Source organism: Pelophylax lessonae, assembly GCF_965119305.1.
Source record: "Pelophylax lessonae genome assembly, chromosome: 5".
Taxonomy (NCBI): Eukaryota; Metazoa; Chordata; class Amphibia; order Anura; family Ranidae; genus Pelophylax; species Pelophylax lessonae.
Window position 1 is genome coordinate 160231803 of NC_138772.1, and position 21254 is coordinate 160253056.

The window sequence follows — 21254 nt, forward strand, 5'->3', positions numbered from 1 at the left end:
TTGTGGCTCCCCCCCCCCCTGCCGAACACCCCCATTGAAAGTCACTTGCTCACGAGCCTCGCTATCTGTATCTATTGACACAGAAAATGGGACTCAGCCCCACCCCCTTCTCCCTCATCATAATTTTTGATTGACAGGAGTAGGAGCCACTGGCTTTCTCTGCTTTCAATCTACTCAGTAAGGTGGGCACTTTGCTGGATTGAGATTGGCTCAGGTAAGTATAAGGAAGGGCTAGGGGATCCTCTGCAACAGAAAGTTTTACACCCTAATGCATAGAATGTATTGAGGTAAAACAACCTTAAGGCTTTAGAACCATTTTAGGTTGGTTGTTGTGGTGTAGTCTACTCACACTCATCCATAGTTCTGGACAAACATGGACAAACAATGGACAAATACACTTCAGGATAATTTCGCAAATTAAAAAACATGGGAAAACAGGTGGCTAATTGTATAGGTACACTTACAAGTGTTAGAGGTAAATCAATCCATGGAACTTCACTGGCTGATGGGATTGTCCTTATTTAGCATATTATTTTGTTTTAAAAATTCTAGTGCTGGGGCTGGAAATTGGCTTTTCATATTATGTTCTTTTACTTGAAATGACCAAATCTGATCCCCTTAGCAAGAGAAAAAGCTTAGAGTCTTTTATCTCAATCACTGGAGTACAGCATTTCCATTGCCGAGATGATGAACATTTATGTCAGAGTGAGATTAGAAGATCAAACAGTAGGATAAGTAACACATCTCACCTAAATACAAGTGACCCACACTTCACTACACTTATTAAGGTCATTGGATCAAGTAGATACATGATGGTATATTATGTTGACAAGAGGGGACATTTCTGCGTCTGGCATCAAATTATGCTAAAAGCATTGTGTTAAAAGCTTTTCTTTCTTACGTCAGATGTTAAGCTTTTTGTAATTGTTGGTCATTGTATCTCTCTGTCTAATACTGACATTTTATTCATGATACTTGTTAGAAACCTTGGTGAACTCCATTAGCTATACTCCATTAATACACACTTAGGACCTGAAATCCTTTAATTGCCTAACCCTTAGGTTCTCACTGCTCTTGTCTGTATGAAATACTATTTTCAAAAAGTCCATGTAAATTATGAAATACTATTTTTCAAAAAGTACCGAGTCAGAGTGTCAGCTACTAGCAGACAAGGAATAAGGTAAGTAAAACTACTATTTAATGGTACCTTAGATGAAAAAAGAGCATATAACCCTTGCCCCACAACATTCGTTTTGAAATCATAATTCAGCTTTAAAAAAATTTCTCGAATAACAACAGACTGGATTAGATATCTAGCATTTAAGGCTTCCTTGCTGACATCTAAACTGTGATTAATGTTGTGGCCATGGAGTAGATATCAATCTTATAATGGACATACTTTGTAAGGAGTTTGTGCGTTCATCCAGTGTCTAGTTTAGCCTATCCCAACCAGGGTTCCATGACATACTAATGTTCCTTCAGAGGTTGCTAAGGGTTCCTTGAGCAATGAGCAATATCTGCCTCCCAGATAAATAACTATTGACACAAATTATCTTTTCAAGTATCTGTAAGGGGTGCATTCTCCCCACTGATCACCTTTGTGAGAAGCATTATTTCTACTGACCAGTAGTGTACTAGAGCCCTTCATTGACCATCAGTGTGTGGGTCACTTTCTTGCTGATCATCAATGTAGGAAAGCAATACAATTTTCACTGAGTTCCTTTTTGAGCCATTATTATTAATATTTGTTTAATTGTATTATAATTATTACTCAAGCTAATGTTGTCCTATAGCCATGTGTGTGAAATACTTTATTATTTTGTCTACAAAAACCTGTTCACAATAATGTCTCATAAGCTGAAGATATCATAATTATAAGTAGAGTTGGCCCGAACGCCCCCCTGGTTCGGTTTGCGCTAGAACTCTCGAACATCACAAAAGTTCGGACTCGAACCACAAATCCTTTTTTAAAGTCTATGGGACCCAAACTAGAAAAATCAAAAGTCCCCATTTTGAATTGTTATATGCAAGGTATTGGTCCTAAAAAGGGTATGGGTATGGGGGCCCAGTTACTGGGGACATGTATCAATGCAAAAAATGTTTTAAAAAAAGATTGTTTTTAAAGGAGCAGTGATTTTAATGATTCTTAAAGTGAAACAATAAAAATGAAAAATGTATTTAAATATATTGCCTGGGTGGTTCCCTAAGTCTGCCTGTAAAGTAGCACATCTGTACCATGTATAGAACCTGCTGCAGCAAATCTGACATATATAAAGGAAAGAAAATTACATTTAAATTGATTTTCCCTACAAACTTTCTTTATTTTCTAAACAACGGCTTGGGGAGCCAGTTTGTATGATGAGGCCACAATTTAGTTCACTCGGAACAAGATTAGAGATTGCTTGGATAAATCAGTCAGGTCAGATGCATTGCTTCATCCAATTATGGCCCTAGAATGCACTGTGAAGCGCACAGTGCATTGTGGGGTGCTCGGAAGGTGAAAAACCCACTGAGCATCCCACAAATTAGGATGTGAAACATCGGGAAACATGCAATGTTTAGGCCGAACTTTTGCTCGGCCTTAACTGCTCTGCTAACTCTAGTTACTAGTTGCTATCACATAGTTCTTTCCATTTTCTATGGTATTGCGTTCTAAGCAAGGGACTCAAAAAGCAATATAATACCCCTTATTGTGGTAGGTGATAGGCTTTCATTCATGCCTTTTCCCAAATGATAATCTTGACATGGTATTTTTGTTCTCTGCAGACAATGTGGACTAATGGATAAATCATTCTCAGCTTATGAAAGTTCACATTGAATAGACAGTAGATACTCATCATACAGTTACACATCGCACACCCATAGTGTATACCATGTTCCCTACAATTGTACAGCATGGGTGTCATTAATAAATACACAAACTCAAGGTCTTTTGCTGTCTCTCACACAACGAAAACCTTTAATTCTGAAATATGAATGTACCTACTAGTAACCGAATGCAGAAGTTACAGCTTTAAGCCTAAGTTTAGTCAAAATGTTAAAAACTAAAAAAATAAAAATAGCACAAGGGACAGCATTAATAGGCCCTTGTGCTGCTGGCTGCGGATTTAGTTGCAATCTCCAGTCTTCTGATTCACTTACCCCTTACAGGGGTTAATAGACATGCCAAGGGGCTTGTCATATGCTCTCATCAAGGGTGCCAACTATGCCCACCTTTTCTGCCTCCTCCTCAGTCCATATAAGGCATACAATAGCTTCTATGAATGGAGAAGGCAGACCTTTCATTCATCCTCCCATCCTCCACTTATAAAGCACTTTTCATTCATGGAAGCTATAGTAAAGCTTTGATAAATGGAGGAGGGGGTTGAAAGGGCAGGCATAGTCAACACTCTTGATGAGTGCATGTGACAGGTCTCATGGCTCATAGTAACCCCTGCAGCATCAGAAGATTACTGCTGAGGGGTTAGAGGGGCATCAAAGCATTGAAGATTTCAACTAAATCTGCAGCCAGACACTTCATAGTGATTGTTGTTACCTTCCTTTGCGCTGATTTTTTAAAATGTTTTACCTAACTTAGACTTTAAGAAAGTAAAGTCCCAGTGAGCAACATGAGGATTGAAAGCAGGTGATTGCAGTCAAACCAAAGTAAAGTTATTCCACTGAATGTTCTGACTGGCACAGTTTTGTTTTTTTTCAGGATAGCTTTAGTTGACTACTGATTGCTGAATTTTTTTTGGGAGGGAAGGTCAGCAGGGCAGAAGATAGGGTCAGCAGTTCGTAGGTCAATGTACAATGGGTTAACAGTACAGCGTGCAGGAGTCAGCAGGGCAGAGGACAGGGGGCAGCGGAGCAATGTACAGTGGATCAGCGGGAAAGTATGCAGGGGGTTGACAGGGCATAGGATGGGAGGTCAGCAGGGGAGTGTATGGGAATCAAAGGAGAGTGTACAGGGGGTCAGTAGGGCAGAGAACAGGGTTCAGCAGTGTAGAGTACAGTGTGCAATGGTAAGGGGTCAGCAGTGCAAAAAAACAGAGGTCAGCAGGGCAGAGAACAAAGGTCAGCAGGGAAGTGTACAGGGGTCAGCATTGCAGTGGACAGGGGAAAGCATAGTGGAGGACAGGGGTCAGCAGGGTGGAGAACAGGGATGAGCAAGGTGAAGAACTGAGCTTAGCAGGACAGAGAACAGGGGTCAGTAGGACAGAGGACAGGGGGTCAGCAGTGTAGAGCACAGTGGGCAGTGGACAGGGGTCAGCAGTGCAAAAAAACAGAGGTCAGCAGGGCAGAGGAGAGAGGTCAGCAGGACAGTTTACAGGGCTCAGCAGTGCAAAGGACAGGGGTAAGCAGGGTGGAGAACAGGAATGAGCAAGAAGAAGGACTGGGCTTAGCAGGAGTACTCTTCCTTGCTGTGGCGGAGTGGGGAATGGCCCTATGCCGCAGCTCTGATGTAAGCTTGAGGATAGTCTATCCCCTGAGGGGCTGAGTGCTGCCTGACTCTGAACCCATGGTGGGAGACAGAGGGGCAGAGGCAAGGTCCTCACTGCTGGACCGTGACATAACTTCAGCTATAATGAGAAAAGAGGGGAGGGTGTATGTTTAAGAAGAGTTTTGGAAAATGAGAGCAGCGGAGAAGAGATGGAGTACATAAGAATAAGTAAGAAGCAAGAGGGAGGAAGAACAGAAAATGGAACAACAGGCGTAGTAAAGAATATGATGCGTTCCGGCGAACCTTGAAGAGAGGAAATTTAGAAAACTCAAAGATTTTGGGGCAACCAAGGTTATCCATGAGCTGACTGGCCAAATAACCTATATCTCGGGTGCCTTGTCAGTGTCATGTACGGACCTGTGAACCAGGGCGTACCGGGGTGGGAAGCTGCAGTCTGGTTGTGGTCTAAGTAGGAATGTTGCGTTCTGTAGTAGGTGATGTATGGTTGGCTTGCTAACGCCTGCATTGTCAGCAAGCAACTGCTTAGCAACTGTGTCTGCGTAGTTTGAAGGTGATGTCCTTCAGAAAATAGGTAAGAAAGAAAATGTGACAGCAGCTATGCACAAGATCGGCAGCCCAATTCATGTATGTGAGGTATCGAGATGAATAAAGGGTGCTGCAGGTTGATGTGGGAGAGTATTCTTTGTACTGACTTGTGCCCTGATAGAATAGAGGTCCTGGTTGTGGCTAAGACTAATCTGGCAACCGGGAACCTGAAAAAGGTAACAGGGGAGTACATGACGCAGTGTCTTTGGTGGGAAGCAGAGTCCCAGGAGGGAGGTGACGGCTGTCTCTCCTCCTGTCAGCAGAATCGGGAGTCCCAGGCGGCTTGCCTGAGGGGACAGAAGGCTGAGCTGAGCTGCAGAGAGGATCCGATGTGCCAAGGACCAGCGGAGCAGGGAGGGGTCCAGTTTCAGGAAAGCATTCCCAGTTCGTGAGTACTGTAGACTGCCCCTGGGGGGTCTGGCTAGTCAGAGGGGACCACTCCGGTGAAGGTCAGAGGGATCCAGGAGCCAGCTAGTCGGTCCATGAGCCAGTGAAAAGGGGGTGCTAGTGTTAACCCTGAAGTGTAGAGGGGGAGCCTAGTGAGAGGACCCTGAAGTGTAGAGGGGGTGACTAGTGAGAGGACCCTGAAGTACAGAGGGGGCGCCAGCGGTTGGGCCCTGAAATGTTAAAGTGTACAGCATGCAGTGTACAGTGTTGAGAGTTGCAGCAGCACAAGCAGTTACAGGAGCTACCTCAGTCAGGAAGGACTGGAGGGAACTGTCAGCAGGACTTTTGAGCTATCCAGAGTGTCAGAAGTCAAGTCTAAGTACAGTCCAGGACTTTTGAGCTGTTCAGAGTGTCAGAAGTCAAAGTCAAGTACAGTTCAGCAAGTAAGTGTGTTTCAAGGGCCAACAAGTGTTGGTCGGCACCCAGCCGGCGTCAAGACAGCGCCGAAAGGCATTTTTCTACTAAGTGTCCCATTTGTACCTAGTTGAGCCGGAGGCGTATTCCACTCATTCCCTTCTCCCATCCCCTATATCAAATAAACAAAACAAACCAAAGATGCCGGCATGGTCATTGTCTCCAATCTCACATTTGGGTATTCAGCTAAAAGGGGCTGCTGGCACTTCCGGTAACAATGGCAGACCCTCATTAGGCCACAGGCCTGGAAATCCTGCTACACATGAAAAAAAAAAAATGTCCAACTTAAGGATGAAAGGGATGTGGGATAGGAAACAATGAATTGTAATATTGCATATGAAACAAAAAAGGTTTGAATCCTACCTGCAACAGCGAGCGAGAACCGCCGACGTAGAGAAGCCGCAACTGAGAAGCCGCAACACACTTGTAATCGAACGCACAGTCTCACGAACACGGAGTGAGCTGGAGAGAGTCGGCCTAGTGACGTATAATATCGTGCACTGGAACCTGACAACACAGGTGAGTAGGCTGCTTAAATACCCCCCTCCCCCGGGCTTCTTCCATAAATTCAGGCCACCATACTGGCCTTCTAATATATATATATATATATATATATATATATATATATTTTTTTTTTTTTTTTTTAAACCATTTAAATGGGAACAGGAAAAAAGAACAAAAGGTTATAGACAAGTGTAAATTCCTAAGATATAACATTTTTATTTTATAGGGTACAAGTTTTTTTAAATTCTCTGGTGGTGAGAGCAATTCTTTAAAAGTATTAAAAGAAAGTCTGACTTGTCTCTCTTCAGCTTGCCATTACTTAATAAAACTGTTGAGGTTGAAGAATGGCGTGAAAGCCCCGGAGGAAATTCTCAGAAGAGATGACACAGAGAACAGGATCTGGTCTTCAGTTGCTGCACATCATTCATTTTAACATAATTGCCTATTTGCTCCTATTTGGACTTTGCATTTAGACTGACTCCACACAGCACCTCATGACACAGAATGCTTGCTAGTACATTTTGCAATTTTTCAATCTATAATAGCCTATTTCACATGTTATGTTAACAACACATTTTTTATTATACCTGTGTACCTCGGTGTATTTGATGTTTTCATACAGTTTCATATTTTAAAAATATAGTTTAGTGCAGTCATTCTCATTTGCTATACCAGGGGCTGCATGTAATCTAAAATACATTCTTCATATTTGTATGTTAAAACCATTAATTTTGCTTAGGTTAGAGACAGAGACAAGCAAATTGATTCAAGGGGTTCAAGGATTGACCCATATCTGGATGGTTGGCCTGAGGCAGATAATGTCAAATGTTTGGTTGTTATAACCAAAACTTTTACACTATGCTTATGTTGCAGTGTTCTGTAAAGCTTGCCCTCTCAGTTTCTCCTGTCTCTCAACCCAAAAAAGACGACATTTTTTCAAACTAAAGAGGAAAGTTTTTTTTTATGTTTAGTTGTTCACCAGCACAATTCAAACTATTGTGTTGATTTACTAGAAGAAGTAGAGGCTGTTCACTTAGCAAAGAGAAAATTCACTGACATTAGTAAATAACTAGTCAGTCAGTCAGTCAATCAATCTTGTAGTAACAGGACAGTGAATATGATAATGTCTTTTTTTTTTTAAACGTTTTATTGTAAATTTCAAGAAATAGAGAAATAAACAGTTTGAACAAAGCCGTTGATAAACAGTCAAAAATCCAGGCAGATAAAACATGGCCATGGTAAATACAAGTGCAAAAAAGAGAAGGTCAGGACTTTATATGAGAGACATGGCAGTGACAAAGCTTGCACGGTTGAAAAATCACATTTAATAATGTTGTAAAGAATACAAACATAGTATACATGATCAGACATGATGCGGGATAGTATCAAAAAAACTAAAATGACAAAAAAGAAAGATGAATTCCCAAGACAGCTTTAGACAAACCAACATAACAATGGATAATCACAATGAGTAGTAGGGTAGGGTACAATCATAAAATCCATAGACTGACGTGTTTCGTGGACTACATATGCCACTTCTTCAAGAGTCGATGTATGATCCATATATGGTAATCCTGGCGCAAACTGGTAATGGAGGCTAAGGCATGAACCCAGGTGCCTCCCATGGGAGCTGAGGGCGCATGAGGTCAGTGGCATAGGTAGGAAACGCCACACACAAAAACAAATAAGTTGAAGAGATTGCTGTGATGTTGGTAGTAATATGTATCAGGTAGGAAATAGTAGGAAGTGTGCAAGGTTTCCGCCAAAAGCCGTCGGTCCTGTAGCGTCCAGCGTCACGTATAGTGCATCTGTGGGGGAAATCGCGGGAATGGTAAATACAAGTAGTTGCATAAAGGAATCAATCACAACAAATAAAGAGAAGAGGACGATCAAAATATCTACAGAATGGATCACAAAAAAACTAGAGGGGGTTAGGTATGATGTTCAGGATGTGTATAAGAAATTGGCATGATAATGTCTTTTAAGCCTAACTAAATGTTTTAGTGAACTTTAAATAGTTTGTTCTTGCCAAGCTGGTCAAAATAAACGTTTTGCACAAACACATGCAGCAATGGTGTGTGCATTAAAAACTTTATGCAGCATCAGCTATGTCCAGATTAGCACTGCTGAACCATCCAAAAAAAAAAAGCCTTTATTTTATGAATGACTACAAGGCTTCCTTTAATTGGCTAAAAGTGGAGAAGCGGGCAGATGACATTACAATCTCCACCTCAGCCAAACAGAGAAAGCCTTTATTTATCATAAAATACAAAGCCTCCTGTGAATGGTTGAGCAGTGCTCAACCCAACTGCATTTTGTCCTGAGAGTCGGACAGGCAATTCCTATCCCACTGTCGTAACATAGTAATGTATAATTTATATAGCTGATGCTACATACAGTTTATAGGGAACACACAGCAGCTGTATGTGTTAATAAAGGAAATAGTTTGGCTGGACCTGCTTGTTTAAATCAAATTAGTATTTACAGTTCACAAAAACCTGAAGATAGGCTTTAAAGCCCAGTATACAGTCAAGCTGTGTGTGGCAAAAGCTAATCTCTAGGAACCATTTTTTCTTTTAAACTTACATTGGTCCAGCTTTGTCACAGCTAATTCTTCATATGTCACCTCTACAGTATAGGGGCACTGGGACTGCAGACATTTATTGTACTAGCCTAAAGACTGAACACAGGGAGTTGCTGTTTTGGCACCTTCACCATTCATAAATAATCTTTTTTTTTTTACAATGATAACAAGACACTGATTGGAGGAGAATGTGGCATTGTCCACCCCCCTCTCCACTTTATCCAATCAGAACATGTCTTGTATCCACAAAAAAAATGGTATGGTACTGAAAGAGTGGCCCTCGGTGTTCAGTATAACTAGGGCAAGTTGCTCAAGGCGCACCTGGAAGGGACAAGCCCTTGTATCTAATACAGTGAATTTCTACATCCCGAGTGGTCCTCTGAATGTGAGATAAAAAGAATTAGATGTAACCAAGCTGGACCAATGTAAGTTCAAAAAGATAATTCTTGGAGTTAGGCTTTAAATGAAGGAAATATGTTATCATTATACTGTAGGTAAGATACTTTACAGATTGGACCTATAATTACATAAATACAATTTATGAATTCGATAACTTTTATAATAGTGCCAGCTTGAAGTAACTGCTGAGAATTCATTGCCCTAGTATAGATTATGAAATCGTTCACTTGTGACTGCTTGTCAGAAGCACACTGATGACTATTGTAGCTCATCAGAGAGATATCAAACAAAATACTTCATCTGTATGGCAAGTCATAGCCAACAGACTGTAAACTATGGTCCATGAAATTAGTAAAATATTGGGTTTAAATGACATTCATAAGCCGCATCGTTTTTTCCTCCTGCATGACTGTGTAAAAGGATGAAATATTCTCCACTTCTTGCTCCTGTGACCTCAGGTCTCCTTAACTTGAGAAATCGTCACTGTGTTTAGTCTATCTATATGAAAGTCTTGCTCCAATGCAACTCCTAAAAGTGGCAGTCATACAGAAACTTCTGATATTTGGAGCTCTATAATCTTGATTTATTTCATGACTGTTAGGTTTCTTGAAATGGCAGTTATTCAAGCAGACAGGAAAATGCGGTGACAGAAAAAGATACAAGTATTTATTTATTACAGGTACTTATATAGCGCTGTCAATTTATGCAGTGCTTTACATATACTGTATATTGTCCATTCCAAATCTGAAGCAATAGAAAAAGTGTATTGCGAGTCTCAGTTTGAGAAACTGGCAGTTGCTGTAACCACAGCAGTTCCACTCATATTCTGAAAATAATTATTTAAAAGAGAAGTTTGAAAAAACAAATAATTATACTCATATACTGTATGTGGCTGCAGCATCTATCCAGTGCTGCATCTGTCCTCTGCCAGCTGCAATACTGGGAATCAAGTGATCACACGACCACTGATCACTCAGTTCTCTGTCTTTTCTGAGCAGAGAGCTGTAACTGTCAGTCATACTCACTCACATATGTGGCTGCAGCATCGATCCAGTGTTGCATCTGACCCCTGCCAGCTCTAATACTGAGAATGAAGTGATCATGTGACCACTGATCACTCAGTTCTCAGTCCTTTCTGAGCACAGAGCTGTGATTGTCAGTCATACTCACTCACATATGTGGCTGCAGCATCGATCCAGTGCTGCATCTGTCCCCTGCCAGCTCTAATACTGAGAACCAAGTGATCACATGACCACTGATCACTCGGTTCTCTGTCTTTTATGAGCAGAGTAGTGTGATTGTCAGTCACCACTTTGTGCTCTGCCCCTCCAGTGCTCACTGGAGTCATTAGCTGTGCAAGGGATGGCAGCAGCTTGCTCAGGCTCTTAGCAGCATGCTAAATGGCTAAGCTAGCTGCTGGTAGGGCATCTGGGTGGATCCCAACATTAAGGCTGGGAATGGGATCCTTGCAGAGCCTGGACAGGCTCTGTGATGTCAGCGGACAGTGGAATTTAGCCCACTGTCAGCTGAATTTTGGTCAGAGGAGTGCAGAACAGGAGAAGTATGGCCAAAAAAAGCAATACTTCCTCTTTAATCTATGTAATACAAATATATTAAAGTATAGTCTTTTCTATCTTGTTTAAAAAAAAAAAAGAAGTACACGAACCATACTTTCAAATTCTGAAAAAATCCATACCAGTCTGTTACATAATGGTTTTTGTTGGATGATTTAGGTAAACAATGTGCACTATATCACAGTGTCAGTGGTACCTAATTAATGTGCATGAAGATTGAGAGGAATCACCACAAGGAGTTATTTGAACACTGTTATGGCAATGGTACAACCTATGTTGTGCAGTATACAGTTCTTCAGATAAAGTAATGTTTAAGAAAGGCAGGTATCCAGCAGTGCTTTGATATACATTTACAGATTACAAGATGCCAGAGGAGCACTTCCTTGAAGGATTGAAATCCCCAAAAAATCCTGCAGATATCTGGCTGCCAGTGAGCACTTTTCAGGAAGCTTGCAGGTACTCTGTAGGGAAACCTTGCTCTTGCGTTCCTTGTCAGGTACTTCACCCTAAAGCTGCTCCTTTTCTCTCCCTATCCAGTGGGGCACTCTCCCTATCTCACTCCCGCACTACTGGCACACAGAATGATACAGAATTCAACTATCTATAAAAAATCCCCAGTGAAAATGGCTGCCCACATCTCACTGGAATTAGGTATACCCAATAAGATTGCCATTCTCCCCAGGATGGCTGCCTGAAATCCATGGCAGGAGACAATTATTCCTCAACAGCCTCTTGCCAGCTTGACAAAACAGCACAATGCCACCTTCTGGTTGGAGAAAATATTGCAGCCTACATCTTCCTACAAGTGTATCAGTGCTCACTAGACTGATGTTGCTGGTAATGGCAATGCCCATCCTTTAGGCACTTATAAATTTAGGAAATAGAAAATATTGTGACAAAGGATGTTTATTCAGAGCTGTCTTGTAAATGATGGTTGTGATGTAAGTGATGAGTTTGGTTAAAGTTTGGAACTTACTAAACTGGAAAAAAATCTTTCTTGACTTAAACTGAACAATTTGACATTTGTACAACAATATATTGGTATACATTTAAGGTTTCATTTACCGCATATGATATTCTAAAAAAAAAAAAAAAAATATATATATATATATATATATATATATATATATATATATGTGAGCAGCTTTAATGCAGTCTAAAAACAGAGTTGCATTCAGGCTGGATTCAAAATTCCGTGAATTGAATGCGGTTTCCCAGCATCCAACGCACATGACAGGAGATTGTGACCAGCTCTCAATAGAGCCGGTTTACACATCTCCGTGGCTGCTGCGGAGAATATTGCACAGGACTCCTGTGCGTCTTTGGCTCAGTTTTAGGTTCGAAATCAGGCAAAAAATCAGTCCTGATTTGTCCCTGAAAAGGAGAACAGGGACGCACCAGACCCCTGCTGTAAACCACATTCGTTCCAAATGTGAACCTAGCCTTAGGGAGGCTAATGCCCCTGCTTCAGAGTAAAGAGAAAAATTATTTTGTGTCAGTGGTGTCACTGAAAGCAAATAATGCCCCTGTATCGGTTTTATCAGTAGAAGGAATATGAATGTCTCTGCATTTGGTGTGCCACTGGAAGTAGGAAAAAAATGTTCTGCATTGGTAGTGAAACTGGAAGTAAACAAATGCCTCTATGTTGGTGGTATCACTGGAAGTAAAATTACCCTGCATCAGTGTAGGTGGCAAAAAAGAAAATTCTTTTGTGTTGGTGGCAGTGGGAAGAAAAAATCTTCCATGCTAGCTGTTTCAGTGGGATGAAAAAGGGGAGAGGAGCTGGGAGGCTAGGGGGATCTCTATGGAGTATAATCACTGTGTGGCTCTCAGGGATGGAGGGGAACTGTAGGACTCTGAAGGAGGTACAGTGGCTATGAGCTTTTTAGGGCACAAAGGGAGCTCCCCTACCATCCTTGTAACCCCAGGCAGTTCAGACCCCCAGTCCACGTCATTAAAAATTGCATCCACATCCAGGGAAATTTCCTATGATAAATTCCATCTGTTTATAAGCACTCTTAGCATGTCATAAACTTTCTTATTATCAAAAATTATGCTCACATCAGGAGCATTGTTTGTTATAACAGTGGTTTACAGCCAGCCTTATAAATGCAATTCATGACATTAACTGTTTCATTAACTTACCTTAAAGAGATACCAAACACACACTGTTTAATTTACATTATCCCTTCTCTTTCTGTATCTTGATGATAGTACTGTAATTATTGTAATAAAAAAAATTAAAAGTACCTTTTCCTAATCAATATACAGTTGTCACATGACCCAGCTCTTCCCCAGCTTTTCTTCAAGAAAATAGTGGCCGGGGGAGCTTCTTGTCCTCTGCTACTGGTCACATGTTGAAAAAAAACAAAAAAAAAAAAAAACAATATTGGGATCCAGAGTAAAAATAAATAAATAATATCAAAAAACTGTTTTTAAATTGTCATAAAAATATATATTTGAAATCAAATCTTTATTATTTTTGGCATTTATAACATAGTGTGGGTAGATTTCTGCCAGTCACAGACTGGGACACATTCCTGTCTGTCTTAGAATAACACAGAGGTGAAGCCTCCATCAATCAACATGTAAGACTCTGCCCCCATTGGGTTTAGCTGGTTAGTTTGCATGGGGGAGAAGGGAGGGAGTGGACTGTCATTTACCGCTAAGTATATGTCCACATTTGTGACTCTATAGTTACAAGGGGCTTCTCAGATGTGATAGGATGGAAATGTTCAGGGTAGAAGTATACTGAAAACTAAGCATGTACACCAGCTGCCAACACTGCTCTAAAAAATGCACAACTGCAGGATCAACCAGGTTTTTTTGCAGAATGCTGAAAATGAATCCAATAGTGACTGAGTGAGTATGAACAGAATGTGATACACCATTTTTTAATAGTTTTTAATGATGTGGGTTTATTGATGACACTTTAAAGCTAAACTGCAGAAAAACAGCTAACTAGACGGATGAAATACATATTGGAAAGTTGTTTTACCTGCTGAACGTATTTGTATTTCTGTTCAAAAAAGTAGCTGCAGCCACAATCCTGAAATGAGGAATAATTCTCCTATTTTTGAAGCTTCTGATAGAATCAGACATGTGAATACCTTCCATTTTAAGAACGATTTACAGTGCTATGTCCATCCAGTCTTACACATCTCTGCCACATAGCATAATCATGTCTGGGAGGAGAGGGGGTTTCATTTCTTTCTTTTGCTGTTTTAAATTCAGAGACAGTTCTCCTTTCAATCTCCTTCCTCTGCTACTATGCAAATGCTATTAGCTAGGTGTTTATCGGCCGATATTTTCGGACATGTAAAAAAAAAATTGTTTTATTTTTTTTTTTACCAAAGGTACTGAACAGCATTCAAAACGCCAAGTTTGGCTGTTTTGAATGTTGTCAGTTGAATGTTTTGAATGCTGTCTGTGTTTTTTACATGGAGCCCTGATCAGAGCCGAATACGGCTTTGATCGGGTCTTCTCTTCAGCGGCCGTGGAGGTAGGATGCCCCGGTCTCTTGGTGGGGCGGGAGACCCAGGCGAGCCACGGAAGGCAGCTGGAGGGGGGGACGTCCCCTCCCGCTCCTTGAAATGACAGCCAAGCGGCATTACAAGACAGCCGACCGTTGGCTATGGGCGCCGGTACCGGGATGATGCCTCTAGCTGCAGGCATCACTCCGGTACATGCACTTTCCCGAAATATCGTCAATATCGGTAACCCCCTAAGCCGATTCCGATATATCGGGGAAAGTGCATATTGGCCCCCGATATATCGGTGTTGCCGATAATAGTTTGATCCCTAGTTTTAACAAACACCCTAAAGAGGGGCTATTGTATTGATATTGAAAGAATAGGAAGATATCCTTATGTTTAATTCTAGCAGTGAAGAAGGTGGTATTTTGAACCCCTAAAATGTGTTGGCTACTCTTTTAAATGCCCCCTTACCCTTATTGTAATAAAGTCATATCTGGACCTTTCAGTAGGTGTGGTATTTTTCAATACACATTTTTGCTATACTATGCAGTGACTCGGCAGTGAAAGGAGCAACCCGCTAAATTCATCCCTCTGTTATTCTGCTCTCTTTTCTATCAGCATGACCCTTGCACTGCAACAAATCTGATTGCCTTCTTGTACTTCTTCTTCCTCCCCCACTATGAGCTTTGTAGGGACTTTAAAATGCTGATGCTAGGACAAATTAAGGTACTTACACAAAGTTCTAATGAATATATAGCTGCATTTATTTACTTATTTTGTATCTATTACAGTTCAGCTTTAGAAATCAAATTCAAATTGATGTTTTCAAGTATATTTTTTCAAAGAATATAATTGGACTTTAAATCGTGTTTTTTTTTTTTATCTACCCAAAGGAGTTAAAAAAATGTTGGCAGTCATTTCAAGCTGGTGACGATACATACCTTTTGGTGTTAGCTCCCTTTTTTATTGGTATTCAATGCTTTCCTTTGTTACAGGATAGAAAGTATTTACATAGTTAGATGTAAATTATTTGCACATATTCTTTAAAGGTTATATGTAAACAGGTGGCCTTCATAATGAACAATTTAGTCCCTATGGATTTTATCTTTCTGAAAATATTTTTTTTTTGAGACAGTGACATTTGGGTTTACCATATACGGTTTCAGATCTACCCCCTCCATCCTTTCCTGAGATCTATATTACCATGAAAGCCCCTTTGTTTTAACCACAACAACAAAGAACATCTGTTCTATATGAATTTGTTCATCTCTTTACTATAGTAATGAGAAGCATTTCCACCATCCCATCATTCCTTTATTATGACTTTACTGATTACATGCATTGTATAATCTTTCTGTGAAAATTTGTAGATATTAGAAGAATGTTAATGATGATTGTATTGGTATACGTGCACCTGCATATATGATGTGTATTGCATATACCACATATGTAAATGTGACTAATTAGGCTTATTAAAATATAACTACTAAAGGCTGTTGTTAGATCTTTGAAAACCATGATGTGACATACTGTATATCCAGATCTTATACACCTTTGGCCTTATTTAATGAGGATTTTCTTTTCTAAATTATTTACCGTATTTTCTGGCGTATACGATGACTTTTTAACCTCAAAAAAATCCCCCAAAAATAGGCGGGGGGGGGGAGGTAGTCTTATACGCAGAGTATAAAAATCTCCAAGGTAAGTAAGTAAGTAAGTAAGTGTGATCTCTCATAGCGCTGACTGTCTGTGCCCTATTAATCTCCAAGGTACCGTAGGTATCGTAAATGTAATCTCTCATATATTTCCAAGGTACCCTAAGTAAGTATTACTGGTAGATGTAATCTCTCAAGGAGCTGACTGTGCGGGAATCCTGTAGCGGTATACCGTATGTACCGTAGCTTCGGCTACATACAGCATACCACGCTGAGCCAATCACGGTGAGCAATGTATACTAATATTGAATGTAAAGCCTGCTCGGATTGGCTGAGTCAGAAAGAGTCACATCAGCTCGCCTCTCTGACTCCGCCAATCCGAGCAGGCTTTGCATTCAATAATAGCATATATTGCTCACCGTGATTGGCTTAGCGCAGTATATTGTATGTACCCGAAGCTACGTTACAGATGGTATACCAGTACAGGATTCCCGCACAACCAGCGACTTGAGAGAATACATCTACCGGTAATACTTACTTACGGTACCTTGGAGATATATGAGATATTACATTTACAGTACTTTGGAAGGGGGGTAGTCTTATACGGCGAGTATAGCCCAAAACCTATGTTTTAACTTGGAAATTAGGGGGGTCATCTTATACGCCCAGTTGTCTTATACGCTGAAAAATACGGTAATTGTTAGTAAGCCATAGCAATAAATCAGCATTCACTCTGCTAAAGGCAAACCTATACTAGATGAGTTTTGTAAGGTTTTTGTGTGTTCTTGCACTCAAAATGTAACTATGTGCAAAATCAAAAACTATATATGATGCAGTCCGTCCTAATATTATTATAGAAGTCTTTTTTCTGTGTCCCCCCTGTAACTTAATGTTTTTATGTGTTGTTCCTGCCAGCAGAACTATTGTTTTTACACTTCCTTTAACAGGGTGAAACTTGCACAGCAGCACTGTCACCCTGTGGAGAGAGGGTACTGAAGCTTCTGTATTTTTCTATACATTTATTGCAATGTGGAAATCCAAAGATGTTCTGTTTACAGTTGGTTTACAAAACATCCCCAGAAATGTAATTTCTCCGCTTGGGTGAAAAGCTCTGCATTAATATAGAAGTCAGGTTTTGGGCATCCTCTGCAACAAAGATGTTATTTTGTTGTGAGATACCTCCTAAGGGTTAATCACTTGTAAAGGGATGCCAACACTGCAATTTTTCTCATTAGAAAATTGAAAGTGCATCAGCTGCTTGTAATGAGTTAGTCATTCCCATTCAGAATTAGTCCCGCGCAGGATCTAACAAAGAGCTTTTCCTTAAGGCTGGGTTCACACTGATGCAGTGTACCGCATTGCATGTTATTTGTACAGGGATCCCAACAGATTTCTGTAGAAATGACATGCAAATTCAGTGCGGTGTGAATTGAGCCATACAAACTGTATATAAAAAAAGGGTGTGTATAAGAGCCTCAGCCCACATAGACACTAGCAGCGCTAGAGACAGCCTCTGACGAGGTTGAAGGTATATAGCAAAAGCAAACAGCCTAGCAAAGTAGGGAATTGTTATAAAGCCTTATAGTTCATAAGTCCATAATATTCTCAGGGTGAAGTCACACGAAAAAAATGGGTGCATAGAAACTCCTAGTGTAGTGAAACACCAGACTTCTTTATCGATCACTCAGCAACCGTCATATCCTTCACCTCACCGCTGTGCTCCCCCCCTTGAGAGTGGACACGTACCCTTAACGCTAGGGTTTAGCGCTTTATTCAATCAATAATCCTCCACTTCCGGATGGTGATCCCCTCAGGATTCAACTCCAAATAGTAGGGATATAGGCAGCACCTCCTCCTCTCCTCTTACATAAAGGTGGAACAGATACCTCCTCCTCTCGTCTCACATAAAAGGGGAACAGATACCCATAGCGTAATATGTACAAACAAGGCTTTATTAAAAGGTTAAAATCACACTCACATGGAATCGGATGAATTTACGCGAAAAACATATCCAAGGTACAAAACCCGGTCCTCCCGCTACTGACGTTGTCCCCACTGAGCCACACGGTACGGGTGATCCAGCCACCCTATCGCGATGTTGCCCGGACTCACTGGCGTTTAGTGCTGGGGATCATCTGGGATGTCCTCAGTAGAAGTCCAGTGCCGACGAAACACGTCAGGGCGTGAGCACGCGGTCAGTCTGTTCCATATCAAGGACATCCCAGATGATCCCCAGCACTAAACGCCAGTGAGTCCGGGCAACATCGCGATAGGGTGGCTGGATCACCCGTACCGTGTGGCTCAGTGGGGACAACGTCAGTAGCGGGAGGACCGGGTTTTGTACCTTGGATATGTTTTTCGCATAAATTCATCAGATTCCATGTGAGTGTGATTTTAACCTTTTAATAAAGCCTTGTTTGTACATATTACGCTATGGGTATCTGTTCCCCTTTTATGTGAGACGAGAGGAGGAGGTATCTGTTCCACCTTTATGTGAGAGGAGAGGAGGAGGTGCTGCCTATATCCCTACTATTTGGAGTTGAATCCTGAGGGGATCACCATCCGGAAGTGGAGGATTATTGATTGAATAAAGCGCTAAACCCTAGCGTTAAGGGTACGTGTCCACTCTCAAGGGGGGGAGCACAGCGATGAGGTGAAGGATATGACGGTTGCTGAGTGATCGATAAAGAAGTCTGGTGTTTCACTACACTAGGAGTTTCTATGCACCCATTTTTTTCGTGTGGCTTCACCCTGAGAATATTATGGACTTATGAACTATAAGGCTTTATAACAATTCCCTACTTTGCTAGGCTGTTTGCTTTTGCTATATACCTTCAACCTCGTCAGAGGCTGTCTCTAGCGCTGCTAGTGTCTATGTGGGCTGAGGCTCTTATACACACCCTTTTTTTATGTTATGTCTTTAGTATAGCAGCTGCTTTATTGGGTATATAGGCATATCAGTACATCTTGCTGCATTGCTGGATATACATGTTTAGATCCTAGGAGTATTGCATATACATGAGCGCTGAGTGGGTGGGATAAGGAACATTGTTTCTTTCTTGCTCCTTTTATACATACAAACTGTATGGCTCAATTTACACTGGTTCCACACCAAAAAGGTGCAGGACTTTTTTTTTTTTTTTTGCCCGCACTCAAATCGGATTGCATGGGGATTCAGATTCATGCGATCCAATTCCATCCAATTCCACAGCTCGTACGCTATTCTGTAAATAGTTTTTGGGGTGTCATTAACTTTATATTGACACCCTCAACCCATGGTTTTCAGAGCGCAGTGTGAACTGCCTGAGATTCTAATGAGGACCCGCACAGGAATCACTGTGGTTCCCGTACTGTAACAGTGTGAACCCAGTCTTAGAACAGAAACAGGTAGGAATCTGCAACACATTTTGCTAAAATTCTTGTAATGTACATTGATCAGTTACTGTGAGTTGAGTTACTCTTTAATTAAAGAGAATAATTGTTGGGTTAAAATTGTGCACGAGAGAAGTTAGATTTAAAAGACACATGTTTCCTTGGTTTACTAATAGAAATAAATAAAAACATTTCACTTTTTGTGAACTTGTTCCTTTACTAAATTCCCGAAACTCCCCAGGTGCAGCATGCCATGTTAAATACTTGCAATTCCAGTAATCAGCACTGTAGGGGTCTTGTCCAGCACTACGCAGCTTTTTTCCAGAAATTGTCTCTGCAGGCTCTTTTTCTTAGTGACCCATGCATTCCTGTGTGGTATTCCAGATATTTTAAAAGGGAACTAGTGCTTTAAGTGCTTGGACTCCTAACAACAACTACATTTTTGGCTTAATAGATTTGATAGCACTTCATGTTATAAAGTCGACAATTGCTCTTGGTATTTCTTTTTTTGTATTAGGCACTGTAAAAGGTAGGTGTCCATTACACCATGCAAGCAAAGTGGCTATGGCATGTAGGCTTAAAGACTTCGAGGCTATGCATGAAGGTAAGAAACCTTCTGCGTGCAGTGGCGTCCCAACCTCCATAATACTCATCTGAGCTCCCACTCAATCCAGCAATATGCACGAGACCTGAGATTCTCCCGGGTCTCTCATTCCTAATTGGCTGAGACAGCAGCAGGAGCCAATGGCTCCTGCTACTGTCAATCACAGACAGTGATTGAATGAGGACATGAGCAGAGGGTGGTGCCGAATCGCAGCTCTGTTTGTGTTATATGGATGTATAGAGCGGGACTCGGGAGCGAGCACACACCAGTGCATCCAGTGCAAGTGGCTTCCTATTGGGGGCACTGGCTGAAGAGGAGGAGACAGCAGCATTGGCTCAGGATCAGGGCTGTTCTGAACGTATACTGAACTTATAATTTGGTCACGACTTAGAGCCCTTTCATACTAAGGAGTTTTTCAAGTACTTTTGCATTAAAAAAGTGCCTGAAAAGCTCAAGAAAAATTATTTCCATTAAAATCAAGGAATGCTTTCGCATCTTTTGAGCATGTTTGGAGATTTAAAAAAAAAAAACCCCAAAAACACCCCTCACCATTGAAATGAAGGGAAAGCTCCTCAAAAGTGCCTGAAAAGCACTTCAAAAGCACCTCAAATGTGCCCCACAGCGTTTTTGGTGCAGTTTTTGAGTCACGTGTCCTTCCAAAAACCGCACCACAAACGTCTCAAAAGCACCTTAAAAGTGCTGCAAACAGAGGCGTAACTAGAACCTTCAGGGCCCCGATGCAAGAAACCATGAAGGGCCCCCCAGTCCCCTGGCCGGGGCCCTTCCCTTCAAGCCCGGGGCTCTTCCCACTAATCCTGGGGCTCTTTACTCTTGTTGCATGGCCTTTTATTATGGTCCCGCAGCAGGATCCTTTCACAAGTTCTGCAGTGGGCCCCCTTCCTGCAATCTTGGGGCCTTCCCACAGTGGTGCAATGCCAGGGCCCGGTCGCAAGTGTGACCTTTGAGATCCTGGAAGTTCACCCACTGGTTTGCTACCGGGCCCCCTGGAGCATGGGGCCCGGTAGCAGTTGCAACCCCTGCAACCCCTGTAGTTACGCCCCTGGCTGCAAAAGTGCTGCAAATGCGCTCAGGTTTTCATTGGCAATTTTGCAGCGAACCAGTGTGAAGGAGGCCTTACTGTGCTCTTCAAGCCTTCAAGCTTATTCTCTCTGTATTCTCTTATAGGTGTCCAGAAA

At 41.4% G+C, this 21254-nt stretch overlaps 1 protein-coding gene across 2 annotated transcripts in view; it reads left to right on the forward strand.

The window, feature by feature from the left end:
* The window catches only part of RBMS3 (RNA binding motif single stranded interacting protein 3), an 882638-nt gene that overhangs the window by 749285 nt on the left and 112099 nt on the right, over nt 1–21254 (forward strand). The gene's annotated exons all lie outside the window — the stretch shown is intronic.